This window comes from Microtus pennsylvanicus, chromosome Y (genome assembly GCF_037038515.1).
Source record: "Microtus pennsylvanicus isolate mMicPen1 chromosome Y, mMicPen1.hap1, whole genome shotgun sequence".
NCBI lineage: Eukaryota > Metazoa > Chordata > Mammalia > Rodentia > Cricetidae > Microtus > Microtus pennsylvanicus.
Genome location: NC_134602.1, coordinates 13,507,204 through 13,532,536, shown reverse-complemented (window position 1 = coordinate 13,532,536; position 25,333 = coordinate 13,507,204).

Below are 25,333 nucleotides of genomic sequence, written 5' to 3'. Positions count from 1 at the left end.
CTAGTAGCCGGAAGGGAAGCTCAAGCAAGAGATCAAGCTGAAGGTAGAAGTTGCTTTTTAAAAGAGAGAGAGACCACAACTCAATGGGCTGGTATCTCAGTGGCTATTCAGGAAACATCACAGAGAAAGGATCTGCTTCATGCATGAGAGTCACCGATGATTTCCCTTTAAGAACAAAACCCATCAATACTCCCAATAACATCATCAGCATTCAACAACATGTCTATGATTTCTTTGCCTTGCCTTTGATTGTGCAGTAAATGATGCTGATAGTTAATCTGTGCAATTAATGCAAATTTCCTTGTAACTGACTAGACAGAATTGACAGGTTATCTTAAACACAGCTGGGAGTCACTCTACGATGGAACTGGTTCATCATCACCTGTGTGACAGTGACATAATTGAGATCTTTCCTTTGTCTATAATCTCATTATGTTCAACATGATATGTTGTCATACAGATTTCTTAGGGTTTTGTCCCACTGGTGGTTTCCTTGGTATGCTTACATAATTTTTTCCAGATCCAATCAGTTTTGACATGCAATCTCAGCTCCACGTCATTGTGTTCCCCTTATGTTCCAGTCCAGGCATTTTAGACCTCTTGTAACTGTTGTAAGAGTATCTCATGTTCCACCTAAATGATTTAGGGTTTTATTTAGGCTGGGATTTATCTTCCATCACTGAGTTCATTGACTTTCCTTGGGCGTAATTCCTGGGACACTGAGCCTAACTCCTGGGGGATTCCTCCAGTTATTTCTCCTTTCTTAGATAGATTACACTCTCACTATTACTGTGAGAGTGTTTCTGTAGCAAATATTCTTCTCAAGATGAGAAGAAACTTCAATATTACAATCCATTTGTTATTGTGATTTAAATACACACACACAAACACACACAAGTTAATGCACATACACTGATGATATCTCAATTTATGGGCCCATTCTGGGGATGTCAAGATCGATATCTCTCGAGTGGTTCTCAGAAGGCCATAGGGTGACCCTCTCTAGGTACTTAAGCAGGGAGGAGAAGTTGACCGCACTGTGACATGTCCCTAGGAACTATGTGTGCCTTGTCCCATAGTCAGACTGATGACTGACTATCTTGAAAACCACCATGGAACTTTTGTTTGGCAAATGATGGAGATCAAGTCAGGGTCAAAATCAGAAACCTAGATGGAGCTTCCAAGCTCCAGTGGAAGAGCAGATGGATGGAGAAAAAGAGCAAGGATGTCAGGAATATAAGGGCTTGGTCCACACTATGAGACACTGTGCCTGAACTAAGGGGATTTCAACTAATCCAGTGACCTGGGAATGAAAGAACATGGGATCAAACTGGAAGCTGTGAATGTGGCTGACAATTGGGGCAGACGGAGAAGCCAAAGATAATGGCACTTGCAATTGTCTGCATATCATACACTGGCTTTTTGTGATCATATTTTTTGTGGATGCATACCTTGCTAAATCTGGATGGATGAAGGGTGGGCTTGGACTTCCCACAGCTCAAAGTACCCTGCCCTCTATTTGGACTGGTGTTTGAGTGGAGAGGTTTATTTGCGGAGCAAGAAGAATGTGGGAGGAGGAAGAGAAGTGGAAAGTTTGATAATTATTATTATGAAATAATGGAAAAATCAATAGAAAATAACCAATGAGGACATTGGAGATAGGAAAAAAAAACATTCATGTGAGTTGTTGACTCAGACCAAAAATTATTTTACAGAAAAAAAAAAAAAAACCACATAAATGGGTTGAGTTACTTGGAAAATATGACTCAAGTAATTGGGAAGAAGATTGGGGTTTTTATTTTGGGTCTTCCTGGGGCTGTGTGAGCAGCATTTTAGGACCTGTATGCTGGATATTTCTGGGGGTTAGTAGGGAAGAAACCTGGCTAGGAGGAGTTTTATGACATAAGTAGAGCCTTGATGATGTCACAAAGCTTTGGTTGGGGGTGGCAACTGTGTTCCAAATGAAACACTGGTCTTCTGTGAAGGTGGGCTTACTATCTTCACGGTGGCTGAGGAGGTCAGTTCAGCTCTTGTGCTCCTCAACTGTTCAACCGAATTTCCAGAAGTTGGAATCTAGAGAGCCAAGATATTTTCTTTTGGTAAATATGTTTAGGAAGCAACTAGGACCTCTGTAGTCAAAGAAAGGTTTCTTTCAAATCTGCTCTGTGTGTAAAATTTATGTCGTTAACAGCTCCTATATTTGATAGCTGGGGGACGGTTAATATCGGGTATTCTCCCCAGTCTATCTTTGCTAAAAATGTCCAATTCCTCAGTCCACTTAAATGGCAAAGATCCTCTTTGTCCATATGTGTTTTAAAAGATAATTATTTCTAATAGGTGCTGTTGCACAGATTAATGTTTCTTTCTTTTGGCAGTTTGACTCACAGTACTCACTTCTCTAATGAAGATACAGAATATCTTTATGTAATCAACCTGGATCTGGATCAGGAGACACAATAGAGAGAGCCAGTGGACTGGAGTGCCATGACCTTGGGCAGGTGGTTATAGATCAGCCAACTAACCAGTAGCTTGAGTGGTAAGGAGAGGAGTGGCTGTTCTTTGAATTCTTTGCCATCTGTTCAGATATTTCTTTCTCACTTTAGGTATAGGCATAGCTTCCTCTCTCATTGATATAGTAAGTCAGGAAGTAGGTTTCTCAGTAGAGGTCAATTGCATTTTGCAGCAGGAATATGTCTCTGATACACATATACTGAGCTGTAGACAAGAGTTTGATAATTTTCCTATAAATTTCTTAAGAACATATTGCATTTAGGTATCCAAATCTATTCAGCCCTGCCTTTTTCATCTGCTCCAAAGTTATTCCTAAAAAGAGCCTTGACCTCACATCCTCACCTTCTTATCCTTGCAGGCACTTATGGTGGAGGAAACCACTTTGTGTCTGATTTAAACTGAAGAGTTCTTCCTATGCAGAGATTGGCAGCTATGAAGCCCAAGCACAGAAACAGAGCCAAGAGACAGTGGAACAGGAGTGCTGTGGCCTATCTCAGAAAGTCTCCCACCATGATGAAGATGCCTCTTAGTATGAGTGGCATGCCACATATCCAGAAGAAGAATGGGCCATCGCTCCAGAAGCAAAAACTTAGTAAGCCTTTTGAGGCCCTGGAGAATATTGTTGGCCGCAGAATTTCTCATGGCTGGAAGGAAGCCAATGAACCAGTCTCCCATTGGAAAGCCATCATTCTAGATCAACTGCCAACATATACCTCTCTCTATTTGTTGAAATATGATGGGATTGATTGTGTCTATGGCTTGGAGCTTCATAGTGATGAAAGGATTTTAAACCTGAAGATCCTGCCTAATAATGTGCCATTTCCTCAGGTGACAGACACTCATCTCTCAAACACCATAGTTGGCAGAGCAGTGAAACATACATTCATGGGCACAAATGGCTCTAAGAATGACTGGAACGGGATGGTCCTAGAAGAGGTGCCAATCATGAAGACCTGGTTTTATATTACCTACAAGAAAGATCCGGTCATGTACATTTACCACCTCCTGGATGACTACCTGGAAGGCAACCTCCACATCATGCCAGGCTCTAAGGAAGAGTGGAGTGGTGAGGTCCCAGATGAGGTGCAGACCATAACGACCTGTTTCTACATTGTCAACGAGAATGATCCGGTCCTGTACCTTTACCACCATCATGAGGATTCCATTGAAGGCAACCTCCACATCACGCCTGAATGTCCTCCAGTAGAGGTGACTTTGGAATTAGGCAGGGATTCCTTGCAGGGCAAAAGAGTGCCGTACAACAAAAAAGATGGAACCCAAGAGATAGGTAAAATTATTTGCCACGTTCCCAACAAACCTTCTGTGTATTTCATCAAGTTTGATAATGACTTCCATATCTATGTCTATGATTTGGTGAAGATCTGTTAAAGTGAAATTCTCAAATTTTGAGGGGCAGACTTAATTCTCTTCCTGGGAATGTGTTTTTTCAGAGATACCTCAGGTCTTCTATGAATCCTGGTATCTTTTCCAATGGATTATTCTTTGTCAAAGAATAAAAATTTGTTAACATGTTGTGTTATTTGGTCAATGATGGATTGTGTTTGGAGGATGGGGCATCACAGAAATACATGCCTCAAAACAAAGCAGGATTTATGGTCTTTTCCCCTTGGAGAGTAAAGGACTGGGGATGCGTGGTGTGGTAAAGGACAAGATGGCTGTCAAGGAAGCAGTGGAGAGGGGACAAAAATTTGTATGATCTCGGGGTGGTATGAAGCTTGAGGGAAAACCATGTCAAATGGAAAGATGTGACCGATATCAGCGTGAGGTATTGGGACTTAAGAGGATAAAGAGTAGATTAATCAGGAAGGGACACAAATGTATACTCAAAATCAGAGAAAATTAGGTTTCATTTGATGAAAGGTTTAATTCGTACTGGCTGTAAGTCAAAGGATGTTTGATCTCCACTAGAGCATGTTGCTTAGTGAAAAGTGTCACCGCTCAGTTGCTCTTCTCCAGTAAGTTGGACATCAAGCTACCTACTTAGTTTTGCCAGAATTATGTCTGCCACCTACTTTGTCATGCCTGGATTCGGTATGCCTTGAACTCTCATAGGTCTTATCCATGCCATCCAACCCTTGTCAGTTCATTTAAATAATTGCCCTGCCATATCTGGAAAACAGTGTTCCCTTTCATTGATCATGTTCTGTAGTACTTGGGCTATAAAACTCATGAACACACTCACCCACACACAGGATAAACATGTACATATGATGCCCACTAGTGTGTGACATGCACACATATGATGAATGCACCGAACTCCATAATATCAGTAAAGCAGGGAATCCATGATGCTAGGTGGAGTCTGGCAAAGACCCCACACACCCATCAAACCGCCAAATACCAGTATGGTACTGATGTCTGACTCCCATCCTGTAAGGAACCTGCCATCCTGTAACTGGGCTATTTTTGGTTCCTTCATCTTCACAAACTTGGTTAAAATGTGAGAGTTGTCAAACTGGGAGTTAGGGTCCAACATGTAGATCAGCTGTCCCAGGTCAGGTGATTTGGCTACAATTTGGGTGAGAAATTGTACCAGGGAATTCTGGTACACCCTCTCCTCTTCTTCTCGCTGTCCTCATAATCACTCTTGTGGGTGGGCCTGGAGCACAAAGAAGGTAAAATGGAATAAGCCTCCTCCTTAGTGGAACACCTTGTCAATCCTTAATTTGACCTGACTCTCTGAGGGAATGCAGCACATTTTTTCCTACTAGGTCTCCTCATTCATTGGTTCACACATTTTTCCAAGGAATGATTGAATTCATTCATTCTTCCTTGTCTCTCTCTCTTCTTTCTTCCCTTCTTCCATTTCCCCATTGATTGTATAAATTTGAGCAGCAGGGCTGCATACCCATGGGGCCGCCTTGTAAGTTTATGCTCCAAAATAACAACACAAAACTATTCATTTCAACACTGCCTTCCCCATTATTTTCAGCCTCTTAACCCATGTCTAATAATGTATGTTGCAGCATGAGGTGCGCTTAGAAGGAAAGATTTAGTATGTCTGACCTGGTGGCTGGCTGTATCGCCATCTGCCTCAGAGTGCAGAGCTACCATTTCTGCCCATGGCAGAGGTGCATGGCATCTCTAAGCTCAATTCCTATTCCTCCCAGCATTCTCTTATGTTTATTCCACCCACCTATGTTCTAACCTTTCAGGCCAAACAGTTTCTTTATTTAATTAACCAATGACCTATACTCCATCATTACTCCTATTTCTGTTTAAACAAGAACGGAATCTTTATCTTTGACATAGCAAAATTACATATAACAAAACAGTTATCAAGCAAGAATTACAGTTACAATATTTATATCTATTTCATGTTTTATCATAACAATGGAAAACTATAACTGTCTATCTATTCTTCAACTCCATCAGAGACTCCAGAATAATACAGTATTACCTAAGCAAACAAAAAGTAAGCCATTTTCAAACTCTAGAAATGACACAGACATCTCGCTGCCTGGACAGTCACCGAAAGTTCCTCTGTACCGTTGGGGTTTCCATCCTCAGCCTACATGCCCATAGTTTCCAGCAGACATTTCCATGAAGCAGGAAATTTCAAAGGCAGTCACTATCTGCTTGTCTTGAAGAATGTTTTGCTGACCCTTTCCTGAATCAGGAACACGAAAAGATCATCTCATCTTTAGGCAAGTTCAGTAGTCCTCTCTCTGAGTGTTTTCTGTGTACAGTTTATGCAACAATCCAGGCAAGAGCAGTTTCTTCCCCAAATGGCTATCAAACTCCATAAGGATCCTCTTTGATGCCCATCTTCTTCCTGAAGTAGATATGTGCTGCCAAGAGTAGAGTGTCTCACTGTCATGAAAAACCCTAAGGTACTAAAACATTAAATAGCCTATTTTGAAGTCTAGAGAGATATGAATAATGCCAATCTAACTGAAATATATATATATATATATATATATATATATATATATATATATATATGTAGCTAGAAAATCTAACTAACATGACTACAAACTTGACTATTATTAATGATTATCCATTAATAACCTATATACATTATATTTTTAAATGAACTACACAATCACAATACCTTAATGAAGATCAAAAATGCATATACATATAACAAAATTGACCTAAAATCTCTATCAGTAAAGCAAAATCTATACTAATGCAAATATTCATATCTATATCACATCCCACTTTAAATGTAAAAGAACGTTTATAAGCCATATTTGGGAACGTGGGTGCAGTTTTTTCTTTCCAAAATGCTTCCTGCTGAATGGTGGCATCATTATTGATTTATCTCAGTTGGCAGTTGAGCGAAGCAAATTTTTAAAGGTGTTCACAGCGACCATTAAGTAGGGCGTGGTCCATCCTACCATATTAGGATAGAGGCATCCACAGACTATCACCCTCTGTGAAAACAAAATAGAAACTCCTTTCCAAAGCATCATGTCCTTAGATCCAAATTTCAAAGTCAAGGCATTTTCAAAATATCTATGTTGGATTATTTCAGCAGCTTTTATAAAGAAACATCTTTTAGCAGCTATTGCTACTGCCTCAAAATTCAAATGATTCAAAACGAGCATAATAGCATACAATATCAAAATTCGCTGTGAATTTTCCATCTTTGTGCGCTTCAATTTAACCTCTATTTTGTTTATTTTTCCTTTTTATTTTTTGCCTTTTGAGACAGGTTCTCTGTATCTTTGACCTGGAATAACTCTGTATACCTGTCTGTCCTTGAAGTCTCAGAGATCTGCCTCTCTCTGCCTTTCAGGCATTGGGATTAATGGTGTATGCTACTACACATTGAACTCACAAAGATCTGTTTGTCTCTGCCTTCAAGGCACTGGGATTAAAGGCGTGTGCTACCTCACCCTGAAGGTACAGAGGTCAATCTCCCTCTGCCTCCCATGTGTTGGGTTGACAGGTGTGTACTACCACACCCAACAACTCTCTTCCTTTTTTTAACTTTAAGAACTTCAAATTTTAGCCTGCACATATTTTTAACACACTGTAAATCATTTAAAAATTTTCTTTGTCTTTGAATCTCTCTTTACTCTATTTCTCTCTCTGTTTTTCTGACCACATGAGTCTTTCATTTACCAAGCAATCTCAGTAGGACTAAAGCCGTGGCTTTGCTGGCCGGATGTAGCCCATTCCTTAGCTTTCTGCCATTCCAACCTTGTGGCTGAGGTACCGAACAGAGCTGCTTTCAGTGCCACAAGTCTACAGTGTTTCAAGGTCCTTGCCATCAAAGAGGCTGCAACAGACGACACTCAAGCCCTCTTTCTGTAGCTGGCCCTCCTTCCTCAAACAGTCAGAGTTTGCCCAGGCAGGATGGCCCAGAAACCCGGCATTTTAAAACAACACAGTTTTTTTTTCCTACTACTGCTGAAAACATACAAGCATTCGGTTGGCGTTTATCAACACCATTTAAATGTTTTGTGGCAGGACCTCTTAAGGGCTGCAGGGTTTTGCAGCTGAAGCTGAGTCAGCAAGCCTCTTTTAGATGAGAGCCCTTCCTTTCTTCTAGCAAGCAGAGCAGACCAAGAAATCGCTGTTACCAAGAAAACATGCTGTACTCTTTCCCAAGCATTCTCAGGCTTTCAGTGGATTCAGTTGTCCACAAGGCTGCAAGATCATTCTGTAGTTATTTGAGCAGCGAGGCTGTGTCCCCAGCACCACGGCCGCATGAAGGTTATGCCTGAAATAAATACACAAAAACTGTATTCTTTTAAACACTGCTGGCCCATTAGATTCAGCATTTTAACCCATCTCTAATAATCAGTGTAGTATACAGAGGTGCACTTACCAGGAAAAATTCAGCATGTCTGACATGGTGGCTGGCTGCATCGACATCTGCCTCAGAGAGCAGAGCTATGGCATCTGCCGGGGAGAGGGGAGCATGGCTTCTCTGAGCTCACTACCTCTTCCTCCTGGCATTCTATTTTGTTTACTCCACCTACCTATGTTCTAACCTATCAGCTGAAGCGGATTCTTTCTTTAATTAATCAATAAACTTCTTCTGTCACTTTATCCTCTCAACAGCTTGCCCATATAAATCTCCCATGTGTCTTCTGTTGTATAATCTTTCATTTGTAAAGAACTTGCACTCTCAGGGGAGGATTTTTCTGACATCTCTGTGGATGGAGGTCATATGAGGAAGATCAGATGAGCAACCATGACAACTCTAATGCTGTAGAGTTAGGTGGACCAGAGATTGATGGCTGACATTCCTGTGCTATGCATCAGATGCCCCTGAACTCTGGCCCTGTTGACAGACAGGCAGACATCAAGTTGGTCACACATACTTAACTCATTCAGGTTCACAGATACTGTAAATGGAGTTTTAATTCTTCTCCTAAACTAATAAAAAAACCAAGATTAGGAGAAGAGAAGAGCCTGAAGTAAGGCCTCAAAATGGGTCATTTTGCAAAGGAAAGGTTACCTGCCTCCATGTATGCTGTCTCCCTTTCTTAGTCAAATCCATCCTTCCAGTGTCTAGCTAACAGCTAACCATAGGATTGAACCCAACTGCCTTTGATTTCTGAAATAAGTGCTGTCCCCTTAAGGTCTCATAACAGCACAGGAAGGTTTGTAAGACTGTCCTAGCAACAATTTAAAGCAATTCTAGGACACCAAAGATGCAGCTAATTTGGTTTATTGGTAATATAGATTGTTCTGATTGGAAAAAATGATGTAGCATTAAAAAAAAAACAGATTGGTGTACTCACGATGAATATGTGATATGGCACACACAGGCTTCTGGTTCTGAATACTTCATGCTCGGTGGGTTTTGGAGATTGTCGTGACCCTGAACCTAGCTGGAGGCTTTGGGGCCTTGAAAGGACAAGACTTAATATTTCAGGACATCCTTGTACTTGGTCCCCACTGTTTACTGATTTCCTTACAGAGAATGAGCAGCCATCTACTCCTGCTGCCATGCCTTCCCCACATGAACAGAGAGAAGACCCTATACACACAGGTCGCTTGTATCACATGTGAAGGCATAAGTCACAAACAAACTCCCACAGCAGTTTAGAATTGTGATTAATAGAATGATTAGTTCTTGAAAGGGGAAAAACTTAGAGATCATAATCCCTTACAAAAGCCCTCTGCAGGATGAGAAAAGGAGCCTAGTAGCCGGAAGGGAAGCTCAAGCAAGAGATCAAGCTGAAGGTAGAAGTTGCTTTGTAAAAGAGAGAGAGACCACAACTCAATGGGCTGGTATCTCAGTGGCTATTCAGGAAACATCACAGAGAAAGGATCTGCTTCATGCATGAGAGTCACCGATGATTTCCCTTTAAGAAAAAAACCCATCAAAACTCCCAATAACATCATCAGCATTCAACAACATGTCTATGATTTCTTTGCCTTGCCTTTGATTGTGCAGTAAATGATGCTGATTGTTAATCTGTGCAATTAATGCAAATTTCCTTGTAACCGACTAGACAGAATAGACAGGTTATCTAAACACAGCAGGGAGTCACTCTACAATGGAACTGGTTCATCATCACCTGTGTGACAGTGACATAATTAAGATCTTTCCTTTGTCTATAATTCACATTATGTTCAACATGATATGTTGTCATACAGATTTGTTAGGGTTTTGTCCCACTGGTGGTTTCCTTGGTATGCTTACATAATTTTTTCCAGATCCAATCAGTTTTGACATGCACTCTCAGCTCCACGTCATTGTGTTCCCCTTATGTTCCAGTCCAGGCATTTTAGACCTCTTGTAACTGTTGTAAGAGTATCTCATGTTCCACCTAAATGATTTAGCATTTTATTTAGGCTGGGTTTTATCTTCCATCACTGAGTTCATTGACTTTCCTTGGGCGTAATTCCTGGGACACTGAGCCTAACTCCTGGGGGAACCTCCAGTTATTTCTCCTTTCTTAGATAGTTTACACTCTCACTATTACTGTGAGAGTGTTTCTGTAGCAAATATTCTTCTCAAGATGAGAAGAAACTTCAATATTACAATCCATTTGTTATTGTGCTTTAAATACACACACACAAACACACACAACTTAGTGCACATACACTGATGATATCTCAATTTATGGGGCCATTCTGGGGATGTCAAGATCGATATCTCTCGAGTGTTTCTCAGAAGGCCATAGGGTGACCCTCTCTAGGTACTTAAGCAAGGAGGAGAAGTTGACTGCACTGTGACATGTCCCTAGGAACTATGTGTGCCTTGTCCCATAGTCAGACTGAGGACTGACTATCTTGGAAACCACCATGGAACTTTTGTTTGGCAAATGATGGAGATCAAGTCAGGGTCAAAATCAGAAAACTAGATGGAGCTTCCAAGCTCCAGTGGAAGAGCAGATGGATGGAGAAAAAGAGCAAGGATGTCAGGAATATAAGGGCTTGGTCCACACTATGAGATATTGTGCCTGAACTAAGGGGATTTCAACTAATCCAGTGACCTGGGAATGAAAGAACCTGGGATCAAACTGGAAGCTGTGAATGTGGCTGACAATTGGGGCAGACGGAGAAGCCAAAGATAATGGCACTTGCAATTGTCTGCATATCATACACTGGCTTTTTGTGATCATATTTTTTGTGGATGCATACCTTGCTAAATCTGGATGGATGAAGGGTGGGCTTGGACTTCCCACAGCTCAAAGTACCCTGCCCTCTATTTGGACTGGTATTTGAGTGGAGGGGTTTATTTGAGGAGCAAGAAGAATGTGGGAGGAGGAAGAGAAGTGGAAAGTTTGATAATTATTATTATTATGAAGTAATAAGTAATAGAAAAATCCATAGAAAATAACCAATGAGGACATTGGAGCTAGGAAAAAAAACATTCATGTTAGTTGTTGACTCAGACCAAAAATTATTTTACAGAAAAAAAAAAAAACACAAAAGGGGTTGAGTTACTTGGAAAATATGACTCAAGTAATTGGGAAGAAGATTGGGGTTTTTATTTTGGGTCTTCATGGGGCTATATGAGCAGCATTTTAGGACCTGTATGCTGGATATTTCTGGGGGTTAGTAGGGAAGAAACCTGGCTAGGAGGAGTTTTATGACATAAGTAGAGCCTTGATGATGTCACAAAGCTTTGCTTGGGGGTGGCAACTCTGTTCCACATGAAGCACTGGTCTTCTGTGAAGGTGGGCTTACTATCTTCACGGTGGCTGAGGAGGTCAGTTCAGCTCTTGGGCTCCACAACTGTTCAACCGAATTTCCAGAAGTTGGAATCTAGAGAGCCATGATATTTTCTTTTGGTAAATATGTTTAGGAAGCAACTAGGACCTCTGTAGTCAAAGAAAGGTTTCTTTCAAATCTGCTCTGGGTCCAAAATTTATGTCGTTAACAGCTCCTATATTTGATAGCTGGGGGACGGTTAATGTCGGGTATTCTCCCCACTCTATCTTTGCTAAAAATGTCCAATTCCTCAGTCCACTTAAATGGCAAAGATCCTCTTTGTCCATATGTGTTTTAAAAGATAATTATTTCTAATAGGTGCTGTTGCACAGATTAATGTTTCTTTCTTTTGGCAGTTTGACTCACAGTACTCACTTCTCTAATGAAGATACAGAATATCTTTATGTAATCAACTTGGATCTGGATCAGGAGACACAATAGAGAGAGCCAGTGGACTGGAGTGCCATGACCTTGGGCAGGTGGTTATAGATCAGCCAACTAACCAGTAGCTTGAGTGGTAAGGAGAGGAGTGGCTGTTCTTTGAATTCTTTGCCATCTGTTCAGATATTTCTTTGTAGTAATAAGGAGCAGCGGCGGGGCTGCATCATCAACACCCCAGCCGCCTGGCTCGGCTAGCTTATGCCCCGAAATAATTACACAGACACTGTATTCATTTAAACATTGCTTTGGCCCTTAGCTCTAGCCCTTACTGGCTAATTCTCACATATTAATTTAGCCCATTTCTAATCATCTGTGTAGCGCCCCTAGGTGCGCTTACCGGGAAGATTCTAGCCTAAGTCCATCCTGGGTCGGAGCTTCATAGCGTGCGTCTTCCCTGGAGCAGGTAGCATGGCGTCTCTCTTGCGTCTGCTCTGGAGAGGAGAGCTGCGGAGTCTGACCTCACTTCCTCTTCCTCCCAGTGTTCTGTTCTGTTTACTCCACCCACCTAAGGGTGGGCCTATCCAATGGGCCTAGCAGTTTCTTTATTGCTTAGCCAATGAAATCAACAGATTGTTATGACACTCCCACATCACTTCCCCTTTTTCTGTTTAAACAAAAAAAGGAAGGCTTTAACTTTAACATAGCAAAATTACATATAACAAAACAGTTATCAAGTAAAAGTTACATCAGAAACATTTATACATATAACAAAATTGACCGTAAATCTCTATCAATAAAGCAAAATCTATACTAATGCAAATTATTCATGTCTATATCATATCCCCCTTTAAATGTAAAAGAACATTTATAAACCATATTTGGGAACATGGGCGCAGTTTTTTCTCTCCAAACTGCTTCCTGCTGAATGGGGGCATCGTTAATTAGGTCTTTCATGGTATAACCTGTGTGCTAGTTTCATCTCAGTTGGCAGTTGAGCAAAGCAATTTTCTGAAGATGTTCACAGCAACCCTTCAGGAGGACGTGGTCCATCATACCAAATCGGAATAGAAGAAATCCATAGAGTCTCATCCTCTGTGAAAACAAAAGAAGAATCTTATTTCCAAAGTATCATATCCTTAGATCCAAATTCTGAAATCATACCCTCATGATATCCGTACTGGTTCCAATTGGCAGCCCATATAATGAAATGTCTCTCTGTACTTAGCTCCTTCACATTCAAAAATTTTAAAGAAAACACAATAATACAAAGAATCCAGACTCTCTGTGAATTTTTCATCTTTACGCGGCTTATATTTCTTTATTTCTTTTAATCTCTTAACTATCTGTACTCTAAAGACTTTACCTTTTTTTTAAAACCATTAACTTTATTCTCTATATTCTTTTTCTTCTCTTTCCCAAGCCTACGTACATTCATCCAACAGTGTGACTCATTTAGTGGTCTGAATCTGTCCTATTGTGAATCTGCAATTTTTTACCATCCAGGAGCACTTTTGATTTGCGACTTTAAATCACTAGGCGCTTAAGAAGCTAAGCTGTGACAGTCCTAAGTTAACTCTTTGCTTTTTGAGCGTATATCTGTAGACCAGGCTGTCTTTGAACTCTCGGAGATCCGCCTGTCTCTGCCTCCCAGGCATTGGGATTAAAGGCGTACACTACTACACCTTGAACACACAGAGATCTGTTTGTCTCTGCCTTTTAGGCACTGGGATTAAAGGCGTGTCCTATCACACCTTGAAGTCACAGTGGTTTACTTTAAGAATTTTAACTTTTAGTCTGCATATATTTTAACACTGTAAATCATTTAAAATTTTTCTTTGTCTTTGAATCTCTCTTTACTGTATATCTCTCTTTTTCTGATCACATGAGTCCTTAATTTACCAAGCAATCTCGGTAGGACTAAATGCGTGGGTTTGCCGGCTAGATGTAGCCCATTCCTTAGATTTCCAGCCTCATGGCTGAGGTACTGGCTGTAGCCATGTTTATAGCATTTCAAGGTCCCTGCCAGCCAGCGAGCTACAACAGACAACACTCAAGTCCTCTCTCGGTAGCTGGCCCTCCTGCCTCAAACAGTCAGAGTTTGCCCTGGCAGGATGGACCAGAAAGCCGGCATTTTTAAACAGCACAGCTTTTTTCCTGCTACGGCTGAAAACTGAAAACCATGTGTTCAGCTTTTCGTCAACACTGTTTAAGTGTTTCGTGGCAGGACCTCTTAATGAGCTGCAGGCTTTGCAGCTAAAGCTGAGTCAGGAAGCCTCTCTTAGATGAGGCGCTTGCTTGCCTCTGGCAAGCAGAGTAGACCCGAGAAATTGCCATAATCAAGAAAACATGCTTCACACTTTCCCAAGATTTCTCAGGCTTTCAGTGGGTTCAGTTAGCCACATGTCTGGGCGTCATTTGTAGTAATAAGGAGCAGCGGCGGGGCTGCATCCCCAACACCCCAGCTGCCTGGCTCGGCTAGCTTATGCCCCGAAATAATTACACAGACACTGTATTCATTTAAACATTGCTTTGGCCCTTAGCTCTAGCCCTTACTGGCTAATTCTCACATATTAATTTAGCCCATTTCTAATCATCTGTGTAGCGCCCCTAGGTGCGCTTACCGGGAAGATTCTAGCCTAAGTCCATCCTGGGTTGGAGCTTCATAGCGTGCGTCTTCCCTGGAGCAGGTAGCATGGCGTCTCTCTTGCGTCTGCTCTGAAGAGGAGAGCTGCGGAGTCTGACCTCACTTCCTCTTCCTCCCAGTGTTCTGTTCTATTTACTCCACACACCTAAGATGGGCCTATCCAATGGGCCTAGCAGTTTCTTTATTGCTTAGCCAAAGAAATCAACAGATTGTTATGACACTCCCACATCATTTCTTTCTCACTTTAGGTATAGGCATAGCTTCCTCTCTCATTGATATAGTAAGTCAGGAAGTAGGTTTCTCAGTAGAGGTCAATTGCATTTTGCAGCAGGAATATGTCTCTGATACACATATACTGAGCTGTAGACAAGAGTTTGATAATTTTCCTATTAATTTCTTAAGAACATATTCCATTTAGGTATCCAAATCTATTCAGCCCTGCCTTTTTCACCTGCTCCAAAGTTATTCCTAAAAAGAGCCTTGACCTCACATCCTCACCTTCTTATCCTTGCAGGCACTTATGGTGGAGGAAACCACTTTGTGTCTGATTTAAACTGAAGAGTTCTTCCTATGCAGAGATTGGCAGCTATGAAGCCCAAGAACAGAAACAGAGCCAAGAGACAGTAGAACAGGAGTGCTGTGGCCTATCTCAGAAAGTCTCCCGCCATGATGAAGATGCCTCTCAGTATGAGTTGCATGCCACATCTCCAGAAGAAGAATGGGCCATCGCTCCAGAAGCAAAAACTTAGTAAGCCTTTTGAGGCCCTGGAGAATATTGTTGGCCGCAGAATTTCTCATGGCTGGAAGGAAGCCAATGAACCAGTCACCCATTGGAAAGCCATCATTCTAGATCAACTGCCAACATATCCCTCTCTCTATTTGTTGAAATATGATGGGATTGATTGTGTCTATGGCTTGGAGCTTCATAGTGATGAAAGGATTTTAAACCTGAAGATCCTGCCTAATAATGTGCCATTTCCTCAGGTGACAGACACTCATCTCTCAAACACCATAGTTGGCAGAGCAGTGAAACATACATTCATGGACACAAATGGCTCTAAGAATGACTGGAACGGGATGGTCCTAGAAGAGGTGCCAATCATGAAGACCTGGTTTTATATTACCTACAAGAAAGATCCGGTCTTGTACATTTACCACCTCCTGGATGACTACCTGGAAGGCAACCTCCACATCATGCCAGGCTCTAAGGAAGAGTGGAGTGGCGTGGTCCCAGATGAGGTGCAGACCATAACGACCTGTTTCTACATTGTCAACGAGAATGATCCGGTCCTGTACCTTTACCACCATCATGATGATTCCATTGAAGGCAACCTCCACATCACGCCTGAATGTCCTCCAGTAGAGGTGACTTTGGAATTAGGCAGGGATTCCTTGGAGGGCAAAAGAGTGCAGTACAACAAAAAAGATGGAACCCAAGAGATAGGTAAAATTATTTGCCAAGTTCCCAACAAACCTTCTGTGTATTTCATCAAGTTTGATAATGACTTCCATATCTATGTCTATGATTTGGTGAAGATCTGTTAAAGTGAAATTCTCAAATTTTGAGGGGCAGACTTAATGCTCTCTTTGGGAATGTGTTTTTTCAGAGATACTTCAGGTCTTCTATGAATCCTGGTATCTTTTCCAATGAATTATTCTTTCTCAAAGTATAAAAATTTGTTAACATGTTGTGTTATTTGGTCAATGATGGATTGTGTTTGGTGGATGGGGCATCACAGAAACACATGCCTCAAAACAAAGCAGGATTTATGGTCTTTTCCCCTTGGAGAGTAAAGGACTGGGGATGCGTGGTGTGGTAAAGGACAAGATGGCTGTCAAGGAAGCAGTGGAGAGGGGACAAAAAGTTGTATGATCTCGGGGCGGTATGAAGCTTGAGGGAAAACCATGTCAAATGGAAAGATGTGACCGATATCAGCGTGAGGTATTGGGACTTAAGAGGATAAAGAGTAGATTAATCAGGAAGGGACACAAATGTATACTCAAAATCAGAGAAAATTAGGTTTCATTTGATGAATGGTTTAATTCGTACTGGCTGTAAGTCAAAGGATGTTTGATCTCCACTAGAGCATGTTGCTTAGTGAAAAGTGTCTCCGCTCAGTTGCTCTTCTCCAGTAAGTTGGACATCAAGCTACCTACTTAGTTTTGCCAGAATTCTGTCTGCCACCTACTTTGTCATGCCTGGATTCGGTATGCCTTGAACTATCATAGGTCTTATCCATGCCATCCAACCCTTGTCAGTTCATTTAAATAATTGCCCTGCCATATCTGGAAAACAGTGTTCCCTTTCATTGATCATGTTCTGTAGTACTTGGGCTATAAAACTCATGAACACACTCACCCACACACAGGATAAACATGTACATATGATGCCCACTAGTATGTGACATGCACACATGATGAATGCACCGAACTCCATAATATCAGTAAAGTAGGGAATCTATGATGCTAGGTGGAGTCTGGCAAAGACCCCACACACCCATCAAACCGCCAAACACCAGTATGGTACTGATGTCTGACTCCCATCCTGTAAGGAACCTGCCATCCTGTAACTGGCCTATTTTTGGTTCCTTCATCTTCACAAACTTGGTAAAAATGTTAGAGTTGTCAAACTGGGAGTTAGGGTCCAGCATGTAGATAAGCTGTCCCAGGTCAGGTGATTTGGCTACAATTTGGGTGAGAAATTGTACCAGGGAATTCTGGTACACCCTCTCCTCTTCTTCTCCCTGTCCTCATCATCACTCTTGTGGGTGGGCCTGGAGCAGAAAGAAGGTAAAATGGAATAAGCCTCCTCCTTAGTGGAAAACCTTGTCAATCCTTAATTTGACCTGACTCTCTGAGGGAATGCAGCACATTTTTTCCTACTAGGTCTCCTCATTCATTTGTTCACTCATTTTTCCAAGGAATGATTGAATTCTTCCATTCTTCCTTGTCTCTCTCTCTTCTTTCTTCCCTTCTTCCATTTCCCCCTTGATTGTAGAAATTTGAGCAGCAGGGCTGCATCCCCATGGGGCCGCCTTGTAAGGTTATGCTCCGAAATAACAACACAAAACTATTCATTTCAACACTGCCTGCCCCATTATTTTCAGCCTCTTAACCCATGTCTAATAATGTATGTTGCAGCACGAGGTGCGCTTAGAAGGAAAGATTTAGCATGTCTGACCTGGTGGCTGGCTGTATCGCCATCTGCCTCAGAGTGCAGAGCTACCATTTCTGCCCATGGGAGAGGTGCACGGCATCTCTAAGCTCAATTCCTATTCCTCCCAGCATTCTCTTATGTTTATTCCACCCACCTATGTTCTAACCTTTCAGGCCAAACAGTTTCTTTATTTAATTAACCAATGACCTATACTCCATCATTACTCCTATTTCTGTTTAATCAAGAACGGAATCTTTATCTTTAACATAGCAAAATTACATATAACAAAACAGTTATCAAGCAAGAATTACAGTTACAATATTTATATCTATTTTATCTTTTATCATAACAATGGAAAACTATAACTATCTATCTCTTCTTCAACTCCATCAGAGACTCCAGAATAATACAGTATTACCTAAGCAAACAAAAAGTAAGCCATTTTCAAACTCTAGAAATGACAGAGACATCTCGCTGCCTGGACAGTCACCCAAAGTTCCTCTGTACCGTTGGTGTTTCCATCTTCAGCCTACAGGCCCAGAGTTTCCAGCAGACATTTCCATGAAGCAGGAAATTTCAAAGGCAGTCACTATCTGCTTGTCTTGAAGAATGTTTTGCTGACCCTTTCCTGAATCATGAACACGAAAAGATCATCTCACCTTTAGGCAAGTTCAGTAGTCCTCTCTCTGAGTGATTTCTGTGTACAGTTTATGCAACAATCCAGGCAAGAGCAGTTTCTTCCCCAAATGACTATCAAACTCCATAAGGATCCTCTTTGATGTCCATCTTCTTCCTGAAGTAGATATGTGCTGCCAAGAGTAGAGTGTCTCACTGTCATGAAAAACCCTAAGGTACTAAAACATTAATTAGCCTATTTTGTAGTCTAGAGAGATATGAATAATGCCTATCTGACTGAAATATATATTTCTATGTAGCTAGAAAATCTAACTAACATGACTACAAACTTGACTATTATTAATGATTATCCATTAATATCCTATATACATTATATTTTTAAATGAACTACACAATCACAATACTTAATTAAGATCAAAAATGCATATACATATAACACAATTGACCTAAAATCTCTATCAGTAAAGCAAAATCTATACTAATGCAAATATTCATATCTATATCACATCCCACTTTAAATGTAAAAGAACGTTTATAAGCCATATTTGGGAACGTGGGTGCAGTTTTTTCTCTCCAAAATGCTTCCTGCTGAATGGTGGCATCATTATTGATTTATCTCAGTTGGCAGTTGAGCGAAGCAATTTTTTAAAAGTGTTCACAGCAACCTTTAAGTAGGGCGTGGTCCATCCTACCATATTAGAATAGAGGCATCCACAGACTATCACCCTCTGTGAAAACAAAATAGAAACTCCTTTCCAAAGCATCATGTCCTTAGATCCAAATTTCAAAGTCAAGGCATTTTCAAAATATCTATGTTGGATTATTTCAGCAGCTTTTATAAAGAAACATCTTTTAGCAGCTATTGCTACTGCCTCAAAATTCAAATGATTCAAAACGAGCATAATAGCATACAATATCAAAATTCGCTGTGAATTTTCCATCTTTGTGCGCTTCAATTTAACCTCTATTTTGTTTAGTTTTCCTTTTTATTTTTTGCCTTTTGAGACAGGTTCTCTGTATCTTTGACCTGGAATAACTCTGTATACCTGTCTGTCCTTGAAGTCTCAGAGATCTGCCTCTCTCTGCCTTTCAGGCATTGGGATTAAAGGTGTATGCTACTACACATTGAACTCACAAAGATCTGTTTGTCTCTGCCCTCAAGGCACTGGGATTAAAGGCGTGTGCTATCTCACCTTGAAGTTACAGAGGTCAATCTCTCTCTGCCTCCCATGTGTTGGGTTTACAGGTGTGTACTACCACACCCAACAACCCTCTTCCTTTTTTTAACTTTAAGAACTTCAAATTTTAGCCTGCACATATATTTATCACACTGTAAATCATTTAAAAATTTTCATTGTCTTTGAATCTCTCTTTACTCTATATCTCTCTCTGTTTTTCTGACCACATGAGTCTTTCATTTACCAAGCAATCTCAGTAGGACTAAAGCCGTGGCTTTGCTGGCCAGATGTAGCCCATTCCTTAGCTTTCTGCCATTCCAACCTTGTGGCTGAGGTACCGAACAGAGCCGCATTCAGTGCCACAAGTCTACACTGCTTCAAGGTCCTTGCCATCAAAGAGGCTGCAACAGACAACACTCAAGCCCTCTTTCTGTAGCTGGCCCTCCTTCATCTAACAGTCAGAGTTTGCCCAGGCAGGATGGCCCAGAAACCCGGCATTTTAAAACAACACAGTTTTTTTTCCTACTACTGCTGAAAACATACAAGCATTCAGTTGGCTTTTATCAACACCATTTAAATGTTTTGTGGCAGGACCTCTTAAGGGCTGCAGGGTTTTGCAGCTGAAGCTGAGTCAGCAAGCCTCTTTTAGATGAGAGCCCTTGCTTTCTTCTAGCAAGCAGAGCAAACCGAGAAATCGCTGCTACCAAGAAAACATGCTTTACTCTTTCCCAAGCTTTCTCAGTCTTTCAGTGGATTCAGTTGTCCACAAGGCTGCAAGCCATTCTGTAGTTATTTGAGCTGTGAGGCTGTGTCCCCAGCACCACGACCGCATGAAGGTTATGCCTGAAATAAATACACAAAAACTGTATTCTTTTAAACACTGCTGGCCCATTAGATTCAGCATTTTAACCCATTTCTAATAATCAGTGTAGTATAACGAGGTGCACTTACCAGGAAAAATTCAGCATGTCTGATATGGTGGCTGGCTGCATCGACATCTGCCTCAGAGAGCAGAGCTATGGCATCTGCCGGGGAGAGGGGAGCATGGCTTCTCTGAGCTCACTACCTCTTCCTCCCGGCATTCTATTATGTTTACTCCACCTACCTATGTTCTAACCTATCAGCTGAAGCGGATTCTTTCTTTAATTAATCAATAAACTTCTTCTGTCACTTTATCCTTTCAACAGCTTGCCCATATAAATCTCCCATGTGTCTTCTGTTGTATAATCTTTCATTTGTAAAGAACTTGCACTCTCAGCGGAGGATTTTTCTGACATCTCTGTGGATGGAGATCATATGAGGAAGATCAGATGAGCAACCATGACAACTCTAATGCTGTATAGTTAGGTGGACCAGAGATTGATGGCTGACATTCCTGTGCTATGCATCAGATGCCCCTGAACTCTGGCCCTGTTGACAGACAGGCAGACATCAAGTTGGTCACACATACTTAACTCATTCGGGTTCACAGATACTGTAAATGGAGTTTTAATTCTTCTCCTAAACTAATAAAAAAAACAAGATTAGGAGAAGAGAAGAGCCTGAAGTAAGGCCTCAAAATGGGTCATTTTGCAAAGGAAAGGTTACCTGCCTCCATGTATGCTGTCTCCCTTTCTTAGTCAAATCCATCCTTCCAGTGTCTAGCTAACAGCTAACCATAGGATTGAACCCAACTGCCTTTGATTTCTGAAATAAGTGCTGTCCCCTTAAGGTCTCATAACAGCACAGGAAGGTTTGTAAGACTGTCCCAGCAACAATTTAAAGCAATTCTAGGACACCAAAGATGCAGAAAATTTGGCTAATTGGTAATATAGATCGTTTTGATGGGACAAAATAATTTAGAATTAAAAAAAAAAAACAATTGGTGTACTCACGATGAATTTATGTGATATGGCACACACAGGCTTCTGGTTCTGAATACTTCATGCTCGGTGGGTTTTGGAGATTGTCGTGACCCTGTACCTAGCTGGAGGCTTTGGGGCCTTGAAAGGACAAGACTTAATATTTCAGGACATCCTTGTACTTGGTCCCCACTGTTTACTGATTTCCTTACAGAGAATGAGCAGCCATCTACTCCTGCTGCCATGCCTTCCCCACATGAACAGAGAGAAGACCCTATACACACAGGTCGCTTGTATCACATGTGAAGGCATAAGTCACAAACAAACTCCCACAGCAGTTTAGAATTATGATTAATAGAATGATTAGTTCTTGAAAGGAGAAAAACATAGAGATCACAATCCCTTACAAAAGCCCTCTGCAGGATCAGGAAAGGAGCCTAGTAGCCGGAAGGGAAGCTCAAGCAAGAGATCAAGCTGAAGGTAGAAGTTGTTTTTTAAAGAGAGAGAGACCACAACTCAATGGGCTGGTATCTCAGTGGCTATTCAGTAAACATCACAGAGAAAGGATCTGCTTCATGCATGAGAGTCACCGATGATTTCCCTTTAAGAAAAAAACCCATCAAAACTCCCAATAACATCATCAGCATTCAACAACATGTCTATGGTTTCTTTGCCTTGCCTTTGATTGTGCAGTAAATGATGCTGATAGTTAATCTGTGCAATTAATGCAAATTTCCTTGTAACTGACTAGACAGAATTGACAGGTTATCTTAAACACAGCAGGGAGTCACTCTACGATGGAACTGGTTCATCATCACCTGTGTGACAGTGACATAATTAAGACCATTCCTTTGTCTATAAATCTCATTATGTTCAACATGATATGTTGTCATACAGATTTCTTAGGGTTTTGTCCCACTGGTGGTTTCCTTGGTATGCTTACATAATTTTTGCCAGATCCAATCAGTTTTGCCATGCACTCTCATCTCCACGTCATTGTGTTCCCCTTAGGTTCCAGTCCAGGCATTTTAGACCTCTTGTAACTGTTGTAAGAGTATCTCATGTTCCACCTAAATGATTTAGGGTTTTATTTAGGCTGGGTTTTATCTTCCATCACTGAGTTCATTGACTTTCCTTGGGCGTAATTCCTGGGACACTGAGCCTAACTCCTGGGGGATTCCTCCAGTTATTTCTCCTTTCTTAGATAGTTTACATTCTCATTATTACTGTGAGAGTGTTTCTGTAGCAAATATTCTTCTCAAGATGAGAAGAAACTTCAATATTACAATCCATTTGTTATTGTGATTTAAATACACACACACAAACCCACACAAATTAATGCACATACACTGATGATATCTCAATTTATGGGGTCATTCTGGGGATGTCAAGATCGATATCTCTCGAGTGGTTCTCAGAAGGCCATAGGGTGACCCTCTCTAGGTACTTAAGCAGGGAGGAGAAGTTGACCGCACTGTGACATGTCCCTAGGAACTACGTTTGCCTTGTCCCATAGTCAGACTGATGACTATCTATCTTGAAAACCACCATGGAACTTTTGTTTGGCAAATGATGGAGATCAAGTCAGGGTCAAAATCAGAAACCTAGATGGAGCTTCCAAGCTCCAGTGGAAGAGCAGATGGATGGAGAAAAAGAGCAAGGATGTCAGGAATATAAGGGCTTGGTCCACACTATGAGACACTGTGCCTGAACTAAGGGGATTTCAACTAATCCAGTGACCTGGGAATGAAAGAACATGGGATCAAACTGGAGGCTCTGAATGTGGCTGACAATTGGGGCAGACGGAGAAGCCAAAGATAATGGCACTTGCAATTGTCTGCATATCATACACTGGCTTTTTGTGATCATATTTTTTGTGGATGCATACCTTGCTAAATCTGGATGGATGAAGGGTGGGCTTGGACTTCCCTCAGCTCAAAGTACCCTGTCCTCTATTTGGACTGGTGTTTGAGTGGAAGGGTTTATTTGCGGAGTAAGAAGAACGTGGGAGGAGGAAGAGAAGTTGAAAGTTTGATAATTATTATTATGAAGTAATGGAAAAATCAATAGAAAATAACCAATGAGGACATTGGAGCTAGGAAAAAAAACATTCATGTGAGTTGTTGACTCAGACCAAAAATTATTTTACAGAAAAAAAAACACATAAAGGGGTTGAGTTACTTGGAAAATATGACTCAAGTAATTGGGAAGAAGATTGGGGTTTTTATTTTTGGGTCTTCATGGGGCTGTATGAGCAGCATTTTAGGACCTGTATGCTGAATATTTCTGGGGGTTAGTAGGGAAGAAACCTGGCTAGGAGGAGTTTTATGACATAAGTAGAGCCTTGATTTTGTCACAAAGCTTTGGTTGGGGGTGGCAACTCTGTTCCAGATGAAGCACTAGTCTTCTGTGAAAGTGGGCTTACTATATTCACGGTGGCTGAGGAGGTCAGTTCAGCTCTTGGGCTCCACAACTGTTCATCCGAATTTCCAGAAGATGGAATCTAGAGAGCCAAGATATTTTCTTTTGGTAAATATGTTTAGGAAGCAACTAGGACCTCTGTAGTCAAAGAAAGGTTTCTTTCAAATCTGCTCTGGGTCCAAAATTTATGTCGTTAACAGCTCCTATATTTGATAGCTGGGGGACGGTTAATGTCAGGTATTCTCCCCACTCTATCTTTTCTAAAAATGTCCAATTCCTCAGTCCACTTAAATGGCAAAGATCCTCTTTGTCCATATGTGTTTTAAAAGATAATTATTTCTAATAGGTGCTGTTGCACAGATTAATGTTTCTTTCTTTTGGCAGTTTGACTCACAGTACTCACTTCTCTAATGAAGATACAGAATATCTTTACGTAATCAACCTGGATCTGGATCAGGAGACACAATAGAGAGAGCCAGGGGACTGGAGTGCCATGACCTTGGGCAGGTGGTTATAGATCAGCCAACTAACCAGTAGCTTGAGTGGTAAGGAGAGGAGTGGCTGTTCTTTGAATTCTTTGCCATCTGTTCAGATATTTCTTTCTCACTTTAGGTATAGGCATAGCTTCCTCTCTCATTGATATAGTAAGTCAGGAAGTAGGTTTCTCAGTAGAGGTCAATTGCATTTTGCAGCAGGAATATGTCTCTGATACACATATACTGAGCTGTAGACAAGAGTTTGATAATTTTCCTATAAATTTCTTAAGAACATATTCCATTTAGGTATCCAAATCTATTCAGCCCTGCCTTTTTCACCTGCTCCAAAGTTATTCCTAAAAAGAGCCTTGACCTCACATCCTCACCTTCTTATCCTTGCAGCCACTTATGGTGTAGGAAACCACTTTGTGTCTGATTTAAACTGAAGAGTTCTTCCTATGCAGAGATTGGCAGCTATGAAGCCCAAGCACAGAAACAGAGCCAAGAGACAGTGGAACAGGAGTGCTGTGGCCTATCTCAGAAAGTCTCCCACCATGAAGAAGATGCCTCTTAGTATGAGTTGCATGCCACCTCTCCTGAAGAAGAATGGGCCATTGCCCCAGAAGCAAAAACTTAGTAAGCCTTTTGAGGCCCTGGAGAATATTGTTGGCCGCAGAATTTCTCATGGCTGGAAGGAAGCCAATGAAACAGTCAACCATTGGAAAGCCATCATTCTAGATCAACTGCCAACATATCCCTCTCTCTATTTGTTGAAATATGATGGGATTGATTGTGTCTATGGCTTGGAGCTTCATAGTGATGAAAGGATTTTAAACCTGAAGATCCTGCCTAACAATGTGCCATTTCCTCAGGTGACAGACACTCATCTCTCAAACACCATAGTTGGAAGAGCAGTGAAACATACATTCATGGGCACA